This window comes from Triticum urartu, chromosome 7, assembly GCF_003073215.2.
Source record: "Triticum urartu cultivar G1812 chromosome 7, Tu2.1, whole genome shotgun sequence".
Classification (NCBI taxonomy): Eukaryota; Viridiplantae; Streptophyta; class Magnoliopsida; order Poales; family Poaceae; genus Triticum; species Triticum urartu.
Genome location: NC_053028.1, coordinates 82,240,025 through 82,259,268, shown reverse-complemented (window position 1 = coordinate 82,259,268; position 19,244 = coordinate 82,240,025). Strand labels below are relative to the sequence as shown.

At 48.4% G+C, this 19,244-nt stretch overlaps 1 pseudogene; it reads left to right on the top strand.

Annotated features, from left to right (window-relative positions):
* LOC125518426 lies at positions 1–8,254 on the top strand (annotated as a pseudogene).
* The last annotated feature ends 10,990 nt before the right edge of the window (positions 8,255–19,244 follow it).

Sequence of the window (19,244 nt, the reverse complement as noted above, 5' to 3'; positions counted from 1 at the left end):
AAATTACTCTAGATCAATGCATTTTGGTTAGCCGTGCAACGCACGGGCATCTTACTAGTATGAATGGACAAACTGATGTACATAACGTAACAGCACTCAGAAGCTATTATTTGTCGCCGTGTCCCTGTTTACTACTGTCACTTTCCTCTTCCTTGCTGCATCCGATCCACAGGGTTGACCATAACTTCAAATTGCATGGCAAACAGGTTTTACAAGCAGCTGCTGAGTACTGACATGAGATGAACTTGTAACACCTGACACAAGAAAGTTCACCCGCCATCAAGAGTTCCATCTGAACTGCCTACAGGATGCTGAAATTAACTTTCTTGTTTTTGATGCAGGCATCAAAGATCAAAGAAGCTTCTGCAAGGTCCACCCGCAATTTGCGAATACTTGTTAACCCAAAGGCCCTGAACTGAGGAGTGGTTCCGCAAATCGCAGCATGACAAGGAGGACAGGATGGACAGGCATGCCGCGGAACAAGATCGGCATCGGAACATATTGCACAAGATCACGCGTGGACGCGCGCCCTTCCCAAGTTCCGATCCCAGGTGCGTTTTGTCAAAGCCAAGTCCCAACGATTCTTTCTCCTCTTTGGGTGCATGCTATTGGAGGGAAAGGCACCCAAGCACCAAACCACAGCGCCCTGCGTACTCTTGCTTGGTGACCAAGAGGTCTCTGTTTGTCTGTCCTAATCTAATGTGCGAGCAGCGCGTGCGCTAATAGTTATGCCTTCCTTTTGGTTCAAGTACGTAGCTGGAGGCGTCTCAGTGGAGGAGGAGGATCCTGGTGCTGTATAGAATTCAATTGCAAAGCTGGCTGGCGTCTAGAAGGGCCAGATCGATTAGGTAGAGCACAAGCTTCCTCTTTTCTTTCTTCCTCTCTCGCATCAATGTGCCACGTCGACGTGTGGGTGACAAAGACGCACGCATGCATCGTCCCGTTGCCTGTGGTTTAAGCAACTGGTCGGCATTGGGCAGAAAGGGGCTGGATGGAGCTCAAAAGGTTAGGTTCGCCGTGGCATTTTATCTTTTCGCTATCTCATCTCATGCCAGGTCGCCATGGAAGCTAGCTAGGCTGGTGACCTGCAAGGAGAAGAACAGACGTCGCGACGAGTCACTCTGCTGCTGGCGGTTCCACGCCGCAGTACTGATCTAGCGGTTGCGCCTCCGTTTCGTCGTGCGGTTTATCCATCCGTTTATGAACAAAAGCTCAAAAGCAGCCGCAGATTCCCAATTCTCCATGCCATGCCAATGCCATTCCATCAGTCGGAAATATTCTGCAAGTGCCTCCGGCGAGAAGTGATTCCGAGGTCAGATCAATTTGCCGATGGACGGATGCTTGCTGGGATCATCAGTGGGTTTCAGGCGACGCGTTTCCTGTGAGCAAAAGCGCAAAGCGCGTGCGGAGGATGGGATACGAGGCGGCCGGCCGTCCGTCGACTGATCGGCCGGAGGACTTTGTTTGTGGCCGTCGCCGCGTGCGGATTGTACGGAGACGGGCGGCGAAGTCAAGCATGTCCATGTGAAGAGCTGTGTATGCATGCACCTTCCTCGCTCGGAAAGGAGAAAGGGAAAAGGGTAAAGCGTTTGCTTGCTTGCTTGCTTGCTGTAGATGCTGCTAGTAGCTAGCTCCGCTGGCTTCCTTCCTTCCTTGGTTTTCTGGAAGTGTTATCCTCAGCGTGATCTGAATGATGCTTTTTGGGACGCTTCCAAGCTATTTTGGACCGTTCATACTTCATTTTGATTCGAGGGCAAAATTTTACCTAGCTTTCATTTATTTATTTATTTGGAGTTGTAGCTTGCCTTTTAATTAGAACAATTGATGTCATCCATGCATGAAGATATAAAGATACTCAATCGCTGCTAAGGAACTAGATTAGCCTCAGCTGCGTAAAATTTAGATTGATATCCGGACAAGATCGGAACAGATAAAACAAATGTGTATTCTACGTCACTCCATCGGCAACTGGGGGATGACAGTGGATCACAGCTTTACACTGACGAGGATCTGACTTCTACCAGCATATAGAGATCACTGAAAAAGCTGTCGTTGGTCGCTTAGTGGGAAATGACATTTTTCACTTCAGAATATGATACTCTACAATAAGGGTTTTCTGAAAAAATAGTACTAAAACTTTTAGAAACCACATGTGCCGCCCTGCGCGTACGTCTATGTAGCCAAACGAAACAACGTGCGGGTGCAGTGCAGGCTCGACTCGTTTGTTACTCCCTTGGTCCTAAAATAGGGCTTGGCGTCCTGGACTTGGCTAAGTTTGCAAGAGCCCTTCGGCTTAGATGGCTGTGGTTCGAGTGGACTGAACCTTCCAAGACGTGGATTGGAATGGACAACCCTTGTGATGAGCTTGATCGTGATCTATTCTATGCCTCGACGCGCATCACCATTGGCAACGGGGCATGCGCGCCATTTTGGGACTCCCCATGGGTTAATGGCGAGAAACCTTCCGTCATAGCACCTCTCATCTTCGAGGCTTCCACGAGGAAAAAATGAAAGGTACAGGAGGCCATGCATGCGGGCGCGTGGCTGTCCAAAATCAAGCTCCCCAACAACTGGACAATGAAGCATATCCGACAGCTTGTCACGCTTTGGGCTCGGCTGAGGGCCATCCCCCTCGCGGTGGACGCCGAGGACACCATCACCTGGAAGCATACTGCCAGCGGAATCTACTCCGCCACATCCGCGTACAGTGCGCAACTCCTTGGGTTGGTCAGCTCGCCCATGGGCTTCGCCGTTTGGAAAGCATGGGCTCCCCCTAAGATGAAATTCTTTGCTTGGCTGGCAATCCAAAACCGAGTCTGGACGGCGGATAGATTGGAGAGGAGAGGGTGGCCGAACTGCGGCCTATGTCCACTCTGCAAGCAGACGTTGGAATCGGTGAGCCACATCTTCTTCAAGTGTCGGTACTCCATTAGACTATGGGGCATGATCAAAGGCTGGCTCAAACTCGACTACCTCGACATCTCCTCCTGGATCACGATGCGCTCCATCAAGGACTGGTGGCTCAACATGTCGTCCTCCAGCATGCCCAACCGGAAGGCGATGACTTCTCTTGCTATGCTGACCTGCTGGACCATTTGGTGCGAGAGAAATGCACGGGTGTTTCGTCACAAGTCCACGCTTCCGTCTGTATTGTTGTCAAACATTCAGAGCGACGTCAATCTTTGGGTAATTGCTGGTGCTAAGCACTTGGGTCAAATCATGCTGGGAGAGTAGTGGCATTGTAATATTTTCTTTCGCTTTTCTTCTAAAAGCAACTCTAAACTCCTTCTTAATTAATGGATGAGGCAAAGCTTTTGCCTCCGTTTCGGAAAAAAATTGTTTAAATTTAAACTAAAAACGCACGACAATCAAATCCAGCCGGACATGCGTATCATTAAAAGTGCACCGGCCACTGGATTATCATGTCGTGCAAAGTTCGGCCATAGGCATCGTCTGTGTAGCAGTTTTGTTTTGGGACGGAAGAAGTAGTTAAATAACCGATAACATAGACAACATGCATGCATATTGGGTGGCCATGTTCAACGTGCAGTACAACCATCGACGCCATGTCATTGATATGTTGAATTGCGAGAATAGCCCAATTAATCAACCAGTGCAAGTACATTTTTGTTAGTATGAGTATGATTATGGGGAAATATTAGTAATACTATATATGCTTTCAGAGGCAAATTAACACAGAAACATGCATGAACCGTCAGTTCATCCTTCGGTTCCTTTGGGCCGGGATGGTACTTAAACATGATTTTTTTTAGGGGACTTAAACATGAAATTGAAAGCGAAAGGGAGCGGCATGTACGTACGTACGATCGATGACAGATAACCGCACATATGAAGTTTGATTTTGCTAACCACATGTTCCATGCGGTGACAGATAACTGCACATGACGGGCAAGGTTAATGAGGCGACGATACTGCCCGTCCGTCCGTCAGCCCTCCCTCCGTCGAGGCGCAGCCCCGTCCCAGCTGTGGTCTGTGGGAATTTCCACGCCACGGAGTCACGGAGACGGTGCTGTTTTTACCACGCATCATCGTTGGTGGTAGCATGCACGAGCTAGCAACAGTATATGCTTGGCACACGAGCCTGCGGAAACGAATTAAAAGGTAGAAATCGCATCAACCGGTTGCCTAAATTCAATTGAAATTTTAGTACACTAGTTCGGACCACCTATAAGTCAGATTTTCGGAGCCGTCTGATTCACATCCAACGGTTCTGTTTCATCTTCCCTCATCGCTTCTCCATCCTGCGCCGGCCTAACCACTGGCTCGCCACCTAGCCGCCCCGCTCTGCCGGAGCCACTCCCGGCGGCCACTCCTTGATCGGCCTTGCTACCGCTCTCCGCGGGCGTCCCTGCATTTGTATTTGGCTCGGAACACCGCCTTCAAAAGTTGACTAATCTAAAAAGGTCTTTTCCAGTCAACTAAGGAACAGGAGCAAGTTTATGCGTCCACCTTGCTAAGTAGGGTCTTTTCTTGTACATCCCGTGACACATGTGCATTCATCTATGTGGAATACATCATTTGTCCAGATGCAGAGGCCGGGGGTAATCCTTCTTTATTAAAAAAATTGGAATACACCATGTCGATTGGTTCCTACTACAATGGAGAAACATTGTATCTCATGGATTTGAAGGTTAATTTGGGGAATTCCAGTGTAGCAGTGAATGGGGAAAGGAGGATTTGGAATATTATTTGGAAGGCTAATGTCCCTCAAGGGTTATAATCTTTGCTTGACGGGTTGCTTCTAACAGTTTGGCGGTTCAAGTTAACAGAGTAAAGCACCATCAAGCTGTCCAAGGTACGTGTACAATCTGTGGCGTTGAAGATGAACGCACTTTTCTTGCACTTCGTATAGCTTTGAGGGAGGTGTGGAATTTGCGGGCCGAAGAGATTTTCAAAAATACGGGCCGGATTGGCTTCTTATTTTATTGGATCAATTAAGTTCGTCGGCGTGTGAGCAAACTATATTCATGTTTGGGAGAGCTTGGCACTTGAGGAATGATCTGATCTTTGATAAGGGAAAACAATCCATCTCAGCCTTTGTGAATTTTGTAAAAAATTAGTCGGCTTCCTTTTCGTCTTGTCATGCAAAAGTGCAGGCAGAGATGAGTAACAAAGGCAAGGAAGTGGGGGACGGAATTTTGGCTTCAAATCATATGGAGAAGAATTCTGCTGCTTGGCAACCTCCCTCCGCGGAGTTCTTTATGGTTGTCAGAAACTACTCCGGAGAAGTTTTCATTTCCTTTTGGGATTATATTGGGACTTGCTATAGCGTTGACAAAGCGAAAATTAGAGCGACACTCTTCGGCCTGTATATTTGTATCACTCTTCACAAATCCATCATTTTAAAAACCGATAGTTATTTTGTGGCTTCTGTTTTTGGAAAAGACAGTATCGACTGGTCACCCATTGTTGACCTAAAGAAGGAAGCTTTGGGTATCTCTAAGATGTTGGCGAATTCAAAGATCTGCAAGATTAGTAGGAAAGCTAATATAGTGGCACACGAGCCGGTGAAGTTTAGTTTTGTTAATAGGTCTGATGGTGTTGTTGTTAATAGTGTTCCGGCATGTGTGACAAATGCTATAACAAATGATTGTATAAACATTTTAATTTATTTAATATATGGGTGGGGTTTTTTTCTAAAAAAAAGAAGAAACGCTGTATCGCCGGACTCTGCACAGACAGGGACGTCCATGTGATCCATCCATCCGTCCACCTACCCTGCCTATCCACCCATGGGACGACAGACAGCATGGAGGGAGGAAACACTAAAGTCGAAACCTCCGGGTTACGCTAAAAAAAAAGTCGAAATCTCCGGGTCCCGGCGCCGACCAAGAACCGGAGATGGATATGGACATAGACTATCGGTTGGCTTTGCATGTGGCATGCACTATCTATGTAGCTGACTTGACTAGCCGGAGCAGCCACGTACTATGTCTACGTGCGTACCTAACTTTGTCACCTGCTATATAGTGCGTGCACACTTTGGATGATATCATACGCCAGAAACACGCACGCACGTTGTGGATAGGAGTGGCTAGCTAGCTAGCTTTCGTGGACGGACAACAGTGCCACACCATTGGCTTGTCCGGGAGAGCTAGCTAGTGGAAACATGGTGGGTGCCCCTCCCTCCCGAGTTGATGGATGGATGGATGTGGATCGATCGGATGGCGGTGCAGCGTCAGGTCTCGGCGTCGCGGCACAGTGCAGGGTGGGTGCGGGGGTAGATCAGTGCGGGCATGGTGCATGGCAGGAGGAGATCGAATCAACTTCCAGGGGCGAACCAAGGGCCACGTACAGGCCTACAGCACTCTTTATTTTCCGTCTTTGCTGGAACCAAGGACTAGCAGCCTAGCACGCGGTTCTGGATTGAATCGTCGGTGCCGATGTTTCCATCTGATAGCTAGCTGCAAAATGCTCAAATTAAATTTCTTGCTTCTTGTGCAGGCAGGCATCAATGATCAAAGAAGCTTCTGCAAGATCCAAGCATGCAAGCAGCCCTTCATGAGAGCAGACTCCCACGGTTTCTTTTGCCAATAACCTATTACCCCGAACTAATAGATATTGGACGGATAGAAAGACAGCTCTTCTGCAAAAGAGTGGTTGCAAACATGACAAGAAGGGCGGGTAGACACGGTTGTGCTGCAGAACAAGATCGGCATCTAAACATAGGTGGACATTCTTCCGATCCTAGGTGTACGTTTTGTCAAAGCGAAATCCCAACGATTCTTTCTCTTCTTTGGGTGCATGCCATGCCACTGGAGGGAAAGGCACCCAGACAGCCCACAACCCTGCCTACTCTTGTCGAGCACCGCGTGCGCTAATAGTGATGCCTTCCTTTTGGGTTAAGTACTTAGCCGGAGGCCTCTCACTGGTGGAAGAGGAGGAGGCCAGATCGATTGGGTAGAGCGGAAGCTTGCTCTTTCCTTTCTTCCTCTCGCTTGCATGTGCCACGTTGAGGGCTTGTTCATCACATGATTTGCCCTTTTCTTTGTGTGTGTGACAAAGACGCACACATGCATGCACCTTCCCGTTGCCTATGGTTTAAGCAAATTGGTCGGCATTCGGCAGAAAGGTTTTGCATTTTTATCTTCCTACTCATACTCAGTATTTCATTGCACATTCCAAAGTCACTATGTTATATTATGTAGTTGTACCGTTGCAAATTATTCACAAACGAGTTTGAATTTGTCACCGGATCTGAAACTTCACGTCCATGTAGAACATGCCTGTGAGTCATTGTGCTGCTGGCAGCCGCACGCTCTAGTGGTTGCACGGTTGCGCCTCCCTTTCGCTGTGCGGTTTATGAACGAAACCTCAAAAGCAGCCGCAGATTCCCAATTCTCCATCGGTGGAAACAAACTATTCTGTAAAAAGTGATCCTGAGGTCAGATCGCCGATGGATAGATGCCTGCTCAATCGTGTGTGGGGGATCATCAGTGGGCTTCAGACGAGATGCCATCCCCGCAAAAGCAAAAGAGCAAAGCGCAGAGTATGGGATACGAGGCAGCCGGAGATCAATCCATCCATCCGCAGGACGATTTGTTATCGTCGCCGCAGCGTGCGGAGACGCCCGGCGAAGTCAGCACGTGCAGCTGTGTTGTATGCAATGGATGCACCTTGCTCGGAAAGTGTAGAATGGAAAAAGGGTAAAGAGTTTGCTTGCTTGCTAGGTATGAATGGATTGGAAGTTTTTCCCGTAAAAAAGAAAAAGATGCTACTAGTAGTGTCATCCTCAGCTTTTTTGTTTTTTGGGTTGTAGCGTGCCTTTTTGGTTAGAACAAAAGTTACCGGCGCTGATATTGTTGATGAATGCTGTCATCCATGCATTAAGATAAGGTAATTGGATGTACCTAGCCAGTTTCTCTGTGTTCACTACGTACGTGGAACGTGATTTGGAACACGCTTAGCCATGTTAATTTTATACTCGGAAGAGCTGTGTCCGTTCAATGAACTCAATCGCCAAAGTGATTAGCAACTAGAAGATCAGCCTCTTCTGACCTAAAATGTAGCAATATCCAGATAAGATCGGGACAGAGTAAACAAATGCGGCCTCTACGTCACTCGCTCGCAAATTGCCTTCGATGACAGTGGAGAACAACTTACACTGATGAGGATCTGACTTCTATATATTAGCATATAGAAATGGCTAAACATGCTGTGTTTGGTCACTTGGTGGAAAATGACATTCTTCCATTGAAAATATGATACTCCCAAAGTTTCCTGGTAAAATAATACTCCCTCCGTTTCTTTTTACTCTGCATATAAGATTTGGTCAAAGTCAAACTACACAAAGTTTGACTAAATTTATATAAAAAAATATGAACATCTACAATACTAAAACTACATAGTATGAAAATACGTTTCATGGTGCATCTGATAATATTGATTTCATATTGTGAATATTTATATTTTTTAATATAAAGTTAGTCAAACTCTACAAAGTTTGACTTTGATCAAACCTTATATACAGACTAAAAAGAAACGGAAGGAGTACTTTTATCTTTAGAAAACAATGCATGCATATCAGCATATAGAAATGTCCGTAACAACGACGTGCTTGCTCGACATTTGACTGGGAACACAGCACAGTGTCATGCATTTGGCGAACACGTAAACCACAGCATGAGAGTAGGGTAATCGCACTTTGTTACTTGCTGTTTATGACAGATACTGCCCGTCCATCGATCCGTCCTCCCTCCGTTACAGCGTGGCCTTTCGTCGCGAGGCCTACAACATGTACGTTCATGCACGGGGGAGTGTGTACGTTGACTAGTCTCTGTGCGTGTCGCCGTAGTCGGCGACGACACCGTACTACGTGCTGTTGCGTGCTGGTACCCCTGTGTGCACAGATGGATGGACACAGAAGCAAGCATCCCAGCCCCAGCTCAGCTGTGGTTCGTCGTCTGTGGCTCCTCTACGGATGGTGCCGTGCCGTTTTTATCCCGTTTTCGTCTAGAGAAGTAGCTCCTTTGATTCCACTAATTCTCCACGCGGGCAGCTGCTGATCGGCTCAGCCAGGGCATGCAGAGGAACGGATCACCTCATCCATGCCGACAACGATAAGACGGCGACCTCCACGTGACGGGGCGCGCCTCGGCCGGGGACAGACGTGATCCATCCGCCCTGATCCGCGCCGATAAGACGGCGACCGGCTGGCCTCCCGCCCCCCTACGCACGTCGCTCTCCCTCGCTCCGTGTGGCTAGCTGCCGGTCCTGCTCCAACGTGGAAACTAGCTAGCGGTCTTTTCCATCGTTTCTGCTCCGGTGATCTCCCTGGCTGAACGCGGGATAGAAAAACACATCGACGGCTAACGGTTCATAACGCGGGGCGTGATTGTCTTTGTTGCCCCGCGTATAGCCGTCGAGGAGTCCTGGGAGGCCCGTACGGGCCTGGTTAGATCGTATGCCCGGCCGTATACGTATGCCCGTCTGTATACGTATTTGTTTGTATACGGCAGCCTTTCGAGCACGCGTGAAGTTGCCCGCGCGTGGGGCAGCACGTGTCACGGGTAGTTGCCAAAACTGTCCCATCATATAAATGTGGACGGCAACCACCTCCGGCCGCATCGCCCACCATTTCCCCCCGCCGCATCGACTCCCTCTCTCCACTCTCCACTCCCCACTCCCTCTCCTCTCCAACCTCCTCGTCTCCCTCACCGCATCCTCTCCATCACCATGGCGGACGCAGGAGGTGAGCGCCCTGATTGGGGCGCAGATTTGGTGGAGCAGGCGCGGTAGGTCGCTGCGGGCACCTTTGTGAGGGGGCATGCCGGCGTCCAGCGCGGTGCTCCCTCCGCTGGAGATCTGGAGAAGGCGGGGCGGGCCGTAGCGGCGCGGTTCAACCAGATGCGCCCGCTCTGGCGAACTCCGGCGAGGCGCATAAGGTGGAGGCGGGCTCTGGCGAGGCGCACGAGGTGGAGAAGGTGGAGGTCGGCTCCGACGAGGAGGAAGCGGAGCAGAAGGTATCTGCGGCTAACTTTTAGTTGGTAGTTTTTAGATTGTAGGGTTTGTTCATGATAATTGTCTATTATTCATGCTATAATTGTATTATCCGGAAATCGTAATACATGTGTGAATACATAGACCACAATGTGTCCCTAGTAAGCCTCTAGTTGACTAGCTCGTTGATCAACAGATAGTCATGGTTTCCTGGTATGGATATGGGGATGTCATTGATAACGGGATCACATCATTAGGAGAATGATGTGATGGACAAGACCCAAACCTAAGCATAGCACAAAGATCGTGTAAGTTCGTTTTGTGAGAGCTTTTCTAATGTCAAGTATCATTTCCTTAGACCATGAGATTGTGCAACTCCCGGATACCGTAGAAGTGCTTTGGGTGTATCAAACGTCACAACGTAACTGGCTATAAAAGTGCACTACGGGTATCTCCGAAAGTGTCTGTTGGGTTGGCACGAATCGAGACTTGGATTTGTCACTCCGTATGATGAAGAGGTATCTCTGGGCCCACTTGGTAATGCATCATCATAATGAGCTCAATGTGACCAAGGGGTTGGTCACGGGATCATGCATTATGGTACGAGTAAAGTGACTTGCCGGTAACGAGATTGAACAAGGTATTGGGATACCGACGATCGAGTCTCGGGCAAGTAACGTACCGATTGACAAAGGGAATTGAATACGGGATTGATTAAGTCCTCGACATCGTGGTTCATCCGATGAGATCATCGAGGAGCATGTAGGAGCCAACATGGGTATCCAGATCCCGCTGTTGGTTATTGACCGGAGAGGCGTCTCGGTCATGTCTGCGTGTCTCCCGAACCCGTAGGGTCTACACACTTAAGGTTCGGTGACGCTAGGGTTGTAGAGATATTAGTATGCAGTAACCCGAAAGTTGTTCGGAGTCCCGGATGAGATCCCGGACGTCACGAGGAGTTCCGGAATGGTCCGGAGGTAAAGATTTATATATAGGAAGTCCAGTTTCGGCCAGCAGGAAGGTTTCGGGGGTTACCGGTATTGTACCGGGACCACCGGAAGGGTCCCGGGGGTCCACCGGATGGGGCCACCTATCCCGGAGGGCCCCATGGGCTGAAGTGGCCTGGGAACCAGCCCCTGATGGGCTGGTCCGCCCCACCCAAGGGCCCAAGGCGCCTAGGGTTGGAAACCCTAGGGGGCATGCGCCCCCCTGATTGGAAACCCTAAGGGGGCCGTTGCCCTCAGGGGCCGCCCCCCCTTTTAGATGGGATCTCCAAGGGGGCATGCGCCCCCCTAGCCCCTATATATAGTGGAAGGGAGAGAGGGCAGCCGCACCTTGCTCTTGGCGCCTCCCTCTCCCTCCGTAACACCTCTCCTCCCCGCTTGTGCTTGGCGAAGCCCTGCCGGGATCCTGCTGCATCCACCACCACGCCGTCGTGCTGCTGGATCTTCATCAACCTCTCCTTCCCCCTTGCTGGATCAAGAAGGAGGAGACGTCTTTCCAACTGTACGTGTGTTGAACGCGGAGGTGTTGTCCGTTCGGCACTTGGTCATCGGTGATTTGGATCACGGCAAGTACGACTCCATCATCACCGTTCACTTGAACGCTTCTGCTCGCGATCTACAAGGGTATGTAGATGCACTCCTATTCCCCTCGTTGCTAGAATACTCCATAGATTGATCTTGGTGATGCGTAGAAATTTTTTAATTTCTGCTACGATCCCCAACAGTGGCATCATGAGCTAGGTCTATGCGTAGTTACTATGCACGAGTAGAACACAAAGTAGTTGTGGGCGTCGATATTGTCAATTTGCTTGCCGTTACTAGTCTTATCTTGATTCTGCGGCATCGTGGGATGAAGCGGCCTGGACCAACCTTACACGTACGCTTACGTGAGACCGGTTCCACTGACTGACATGCACTAGTTGCATAAGGTGGTTGGCGGGTGTCTGTCTCTCCCACTTTAGTCGGATCGGATTCGATGAACAGGGTCCTTATGAAGGGTAAATAGAAATTGGCAATTCACGTTGTGGTTTTGGCATAGGTAAGAAACGTTCTTGCTAGAAACCTATAGCAGCCACGTAAAAACTTGCAACAACAATAAAGGACGTCTAACTTGTTTTTGCAGCAAGTGTTTTGTGATGTGATATGGCCAAAGGTTGTGATGAATGATGAATGATATATGTGATGTATGAGATTGATCATGTTCTTGTAATAGGAATCACGACTTGCATGTCGATGAGTATGACAACCGGCAGGAGCCATAGGAGTTGTCTTTATTTATTTATGACCTGCGTGTCAACATAAATGTCATGTAATTACTTCACTTTATTGCTAAAGCGTTAGCCATAGTAGTAGAAGTAATAGATGACGAGACAACTTCAAGAAGACACGATGATGGAGATCATGATGATGGAGATCATGGTGTCATGCCGGTGACAACGATGATCACGGAGCCCCGAAGATGGAGATCAAAGGAGCAAATGATATTGGCCATATCATGTCACTATTTGATTGCATGTGATGTTTATCATGTTTTAAATCTTATTTGCTTAGAACGACGGTAGCTTAAATAAGATGATCCCTCGTAATAATTTCAAGAAAGTGTTCCCCCTAACTGTGCACCGTTGCGAAGGTTTGTTGTTTCGAAGCACCACGTGATGATCGGGTGTGATAGATTCTAACGTTCGAATACAACGGGTGTAAGACAGATTTACACACGCAATACACTTAGGTTGACTTGACGAGCCTAGCATGTACAGACATGGCCTCGTAACACAGAAGACCGAAAGGTCGAGCATGAGTCGTATAGAAGATACGATCAACATGAAGATGTTCACCGACGTTGGCTAGTCCGTCTCACGTGATGATCGGACACGGCCTAGTTAACTCGGATCATGTTATACTTAGATGACTGGAGGGATGTCTATCTGAGTGGGAGTTCATTTAATAATTTGATTAGATGAACTTAATTATCATCAACTTAGTCTAAAATCTTTACAATATGTCTTGTAGATCAAATGGCCCACGTTGTCCTCAACTTCAACGCGTTCCTAGAGAAAACCAAGCTGAAAGACGATGGCAGCAACTATACAGATTGGGTCTGGAACCTGAGGATCATCCTCATAGCTGCCAAGAAAGATTATGTTCTAGAAGCACCGCTAGGTGACGCACCCGTCCCACAGAACCAAGACGTTATGAACGCTTGGCAGACACTTGCTGATGATTACTCCCTCGTTCAGTGTGGCATGCTTTACAGCTTAGAACCGGGGCTCCAAAAGCGTTTTGAGAGACACGGAGCATATGAGATGTTCGAAGAGCTGAAAATGGTTTTTCAAGCTCATGCCCGGGTCGAGAGATATGAAGTCTCCGACAAGTTCTTCAGCTGTAAGATGGAGGAAAATAGTTCTGTCAGTGAGCACATACTCAAAATGTCTGGGTTGCATAATCGCTTGACTCAGCTGGGAGTTAATCTCCCAGATGACGCGGTCATTGACAGAATCCTTCAGTCGCTTCCACTGAGCTACAAGAGCTTTGTGATGAACTTCAATATGCAGGGGATGGAAAAGACCATTCCTGAAGTATTTGCAATGCTGAAATCAGCAGAGGTAGAAGTCAAAAAGGAACATCAAGTGTTGATGGTGAATAAAACCACTAAGTTCAAGAAAGGCAAGGGTAAGAAGGACTTCAAGAAGGACGGCAAGGGAGTTGCCGCGCCCGGTAAGCAAGCTGCTGGGAAGAAGCCAAAGAATGGACCCAAGCCCGAGACTGAGTGTTTTTATTGCAAGGGAAGTGGTCACTGGAAGCGGAACTGCCCCAAATACTTAGCGGACAAGAAGGCCGGCATCACGAAAGGTATATGTGATATACATTTGATGTGTACCTTACCAGTACTCGTAGTAGCTCCTGGGTATTTGATACCGGTGCGGTTGCTCACATTTGTAACTCAAAGCAGGAGCTGCAGAATAAGCGGAGACTGGCGAAGGACGAGGTGACGATGCGCGTCGGGAATGGTTCCAAGGTCGATGTGATCGCCGTCGGCACGCTACCTCTACATTTACCTACGGGATTAGTTTTAAACCTTAATAATTGTTATTTAGTGCCAGCTTTGAGCATGAACATTGTATCAGGATCTCGTTTAATTCGAGATGGCTACTTATTTAAATCCGAGAACAATGGTTGTTCTATTTATATGAGAGATATGTTTTATGGTCATGCTCCGATGGTGAATGGTTTATTCTTAATGAATCTCGAGCGTAATGCTACACATATTCATAGTGTGAATACCAAAAGATGTAAGGTTGATAATGATAGTCCCACATACTTATGGCACTGCCGCCTTGGTCACATAGGTGTCAAACGCATGAAGAAGCTCCATGCAGATGGACTTTTAGAGTCTCTTGATTACGAATCATTTGACACGTGCGAACCATGCCTCATGGGTAAAATGACCAAGACTCCGTTCTCAGGAACAATGGAGGGAGCAACCAACTTATTGGAAATCATACATACTGATGTGTGTGGTCCAATGAGTGTTGAGGCTCGCGGTGGCTATCGTTATGTTCTCACCCTCACTGATGACTTGAGTAGATATGGGTATGTCTACTTAATGAAACACAAGTCTGAGACCTTTGAAAAGTTCAAGGAATTTCAGAGTGAGGTTGAGAATCAACGTGACAGGAAAATCAAGTTCTTGCGATCAGATCGTGGGGGAGAATACTTGAGTCACGAATTTGGCACACACTTAAGAAAATGTGGAATAGTTTCACAACTCACGCCGCCTGGAACACCTCAGCGTAATGGTGTGTCCGAACATCGTAATCGCACTCTATTAGATATGGTGCGATCTATGATGTCTCTTACCGATTTACCGCTATCATTTTGGGGCTATGCTTTAAAGACTGCCGCATTCACTTTAAATAGGGCTCCGTCGAAATCCGTTGAGACGACACCGTATGAATTATGGTTTGGGAAGAAGCCTAAGCTGTCGTTTCTAAAAGTTTGGGGATGCGATGCTTATGTCAAGAAACTTCAACCTGAAAAGCTCGAACCCAAGTCGGAAAAATGCGTCTTCATAGGATACCCTAAGGAAACCATTGGGTATACCTTCTACCTCAGATCCAAAGGCAAGATCTTCGTTGCCAAGAATGGATCCTTTCTAGAGAAGGAGTTTCTCTCGAAAGAAGTAAGTGGGAGGAAAGTAGAGCTTGATGAAGTAATGCCTCTTGAAGCAGAGAGTAGCGCAGCTCAGGAAAATGTTTCTGTGGTGCCTGCAATGATGATGATCAAGATACTTCGGATCAAGCTCCTACTGAACTTCGTAGGTCCACAAGGACACGTTCCGCACCAGAGTGGTACGGCAACCCTGTCTTGGAAATCATGTTGTTAGACAACGGTGAACCTTCGAACTATGAAGAAGTGATGGTGGGCCCAGATTCCGACAAATGGCTAGAAGCCATGAAATACGAGATAGAATCCATGTATGAAAACAAAGTATGGACTTTGACTGACTTGCCCGAAGATCGGCGAGCCATAGAAAATAAATGGATCTTTAAGAAGAAGACAGACGCGGATGGTAATGTGACCATCTATAAGGCTCGACTTGTCGCTAAGGGTTATCGACAAGTTCAAGGGGTTGACTACGATGAGACTTTCTCACCCGTAGCGAAGCTGAAGTCCGTCCGAATCATGTTAGCAATTGCCGCATTCTATGATTATGAGATATGGCAAATGGACGTCAAAACGGCATTCCTTAACGGATTTCTTAAGGAAGAATTGTATATGATGCAGCCGGAAGGTTTTGTCGATCCTAAGAATGCTAACAAGGTGTGCAAGCTCCAACGCTCAATCTATGGGCTGGTGCAAGCATCTCGGAGTTGGAACATTCGCTTTGATGAGATGATCAAAGCTTTTGGGTTTATGCAGACTTATGGAGAAGTCTGCGTTTACAAGAAAGTGAGTGGGAGCTCTGTAGCATTTCTCATATTATATGTGGATGACATACTGTTGATGGGAAATGATATAGAATTCTTGGAAAGCATAAAGGCCTATTTGAACAAGTGTTTTTCAATGAAGGACCTTGGAGAAGCTGCTTATATATTAGGCATCAAGATCTATAGAGATAGATCGAGACGCCTCATTGGTCTTTCACAAAGTACGTACCTTGACAAGATATTGAAGAAGTTCAATATGGATCAGTCCAAGAAGGGGTTCTTGCCTGTATTGCAAGGTGTGCGATTGAGCACGGCTCAATGCCCGACCACGGCAGAAGATATAGAAGAGATGAGTGTCATCCCCTATGCCTCAGCCATAGGGCCTATTATGTATGCCATGTTGTGTACCAGACCTGATGTAAACCTTGCCATAAGTTTGGTAGGTAGGTACCAAAGTAATCCCGGCAAGGAACACTGGACAGCGGTAAAAAACATTCTGAAGTACCTGAAAAGGACCAAGGATATGTTTCTCGTTTATGGAGGTGGCGAAGAGCTCGTCGTAAAGGGTTAAGTCGACGCTAGCTTCGACACAGATCTGGATGACTCTAAGTCACAAACCGGATATGTGTATATTTTGAATGGTGGGGCAGTAAGCTGGTGAAGTTGCAAGCAAAGCATCGTGGCGGGATCTACATGTGAAGCAGAATACATGGCAACCTCGGAGGCAGCACAAGAAGCAATCTGGGTGAAGGAGTTCATCACCGACCTAGGAGTCATACCTAGTGCGTCGGGGCTGATGACTCTCTTCTGTGACAACACTGGAGCTATTGCCCTTGCCAAGGAGCCCAGGTTTCACAGGAAGACCAGGCATATCAAGCGTCGCTTCAACTCCATTCGTGAAAGTGTTCAAAATGGAGACATAGAAATTTGTAAAGTACATACGGACCTGAATGTAGCAGATCCGTTGACTAAACCTCTCCCTAGAGCAAAACATGATCAACACCAGAATTCCATGGGTGTTCGATTCATCACAATGTAACTAGATGATTGACTCTAGTGCAAGTGGGAGACTGTTGGAAATATGCCCTAGAGGCAATAATAAAATGATTATTATATTTCCTTGTTCATGATAATTGTCTATTATTCATGCTATAATTGTATTATCCGGAAATTGTAATACATGTGTGAATACATAGACCACAATGTGTCCCTAGTGAGCCTCTAGTTGACTAGCTCGTTGATCAACAGATAGTCATGGTTTCCTGGTATGGACATGGGGATGTCATTGATAACGGGATCACATCATTAGGAGAATGATGTGATGGACAAGACCCAAACCTAAGCATAGCACAAAGATCGTGTAAGTTCGTTTTGTGAGAGCTTTTCTAATGTCAAGTATCATTTCCTTAGACCATGAGATTGTGCAACTCCCGGATACCGTAGGAGTGCTTTGGGTGTATCAAACGTCACAACGTAACTGGGTGGCTTTAAAAGTGCACTACGGGTATCTCCGAAAGTGTCTGTTGGGTTGGCACGGATCGAGACTGGGATTTGTCACTCCGTATGACGGAGAGGTATCTCTGGGCCCACTCGGTAATGCATCATCATAATGAGCTCAATGTGACCAAGGGGTTGGTCACGGGATCATGCATTATGGTACGAGTAAAGTGACTTGCAGGTAACGAGATTGAACAAGGTATTGGGATACCGACGATCGAGTCTCGGGCAAGTAACGTACTGATTGACAAAGGGAATTGAATACGGGATTGATTAAGTCCTCGACATCGTGGTTCATCTGATGAGATCATCGAGGAGCATGTAGGAGCCAACATGGGTATCCAGATCCCGCTGTTGGTTATTGACCGGAGAGGCGTCTCGGTCATGTCTGCGTGTCTCCCGAACCTGTAGGGTCTACACACTTAAGGTTCGGTGACGCTAGGGTTGTAGAGATATTAGTATGCAGTAACCTGAAAGTTGTTCGGAGTCCCGGATGAGATCCCGGACGTCACGAGGAGTTCCGGAATGGTCCGGAGGTAAAGATTTATATATAGGAAGTCCAGTTTCGGCCAGCGGGAAGGTTTCGGGGATTACCGGTATTGTACCGGGACCACCGGAAGGGTCCCGGGGGTCCACCGGATGGGGCCACCTATCCCGGAGGGCCCCATGGGCTGAAGTGGCGTGGGAACCAGCCCCTGATGGTATGGTGCGCCCCACCCAAGGGCCCAAGGCGCCTAGGGTTGGAAACCCTAGGGGGCCGTTGCCCCCCGAGGGGGCATGCACCCCCTGGTTGGAAACCCTAAGGGGGCCGTTGCCCCCAGGGGCCGCCGCCGCCCCCCTTTTAGATGGGATCTCCAAGGGGGCATGCGCCCCCCTAGCCCCTATATATAGTGGAAGGTGTTGGGGAACGTTGCAGAAAACAAAAATTTTCCTACTCGTTTCACCAAGATCTATCTAGGAGTTCATCTAGCAACGAGCCATCGGATGCATCTACATACCTTTGTAGATGGCGCACGGAAGCGTTCAAAGAACGGTGATGATGTAGTCGTACACGACGTGATCCAAATCACCGATGACCAGCGCCGAACGGACGGCACCTCCGCGTTCAACACACGTACGGGACGGGAGACGTCTCCTCCTTCTTGATCCAGCAAGGGGGGAGGAGAGGTTGATGAAGATCCAGCAGCACGACGGCGTGGTGGTGGATGCAGGGCGTCACAGTAGCAGGGCTTCGCCTATGCTACAAGAGGGAGACGTAACGGGGAGAAAGGGAGGCGCCAGGGGCTGGGGTATGAACTCCCTCCTCTCCCCCACTATATATAGGGGTGCCAAGGGGGGGCGCCAGCCCTAGTAGATGGCATGTACTAGGGGGGGCGGCGGCCAAGGGGTGGGGGGCTTGCCCCCCAAGCAAGGGGGCGCCCCCCTTAGGGTTTCCCCCCCAACCCTAGGCGCATGGGCCCTTGGGGGGTGGCGCCCCAGCCCACTATGGGCTGGGTTCCCTCCCACTTCAGCCCATGGGGCCCTCCGGGATAGGTGGCCCCACCCGGTGGACCCCCGGGACCCTTCCGGTGGTCCCGGTACAATACCGGTGACCCCGAAACTTGTCCCGATGGCCGAAACAGCACTTCCTATATATAATTCTTTACCTCCGGACCATTCCGGAACTCCTCGTGACGTCCGGGATCTCATCCGGGACTCCGAACAATATTCGGGTTACTGCATATACATATCTTCTCAACCCTAGCGTCACCGAACCTTAAGTGTGTAGACCCTACGGGTTCGGGAGACAAGCAGACATGACCGAGACGACTCTCCGGTCAATAACCAACAGCGGGATCTGGATACCCATGTTGGC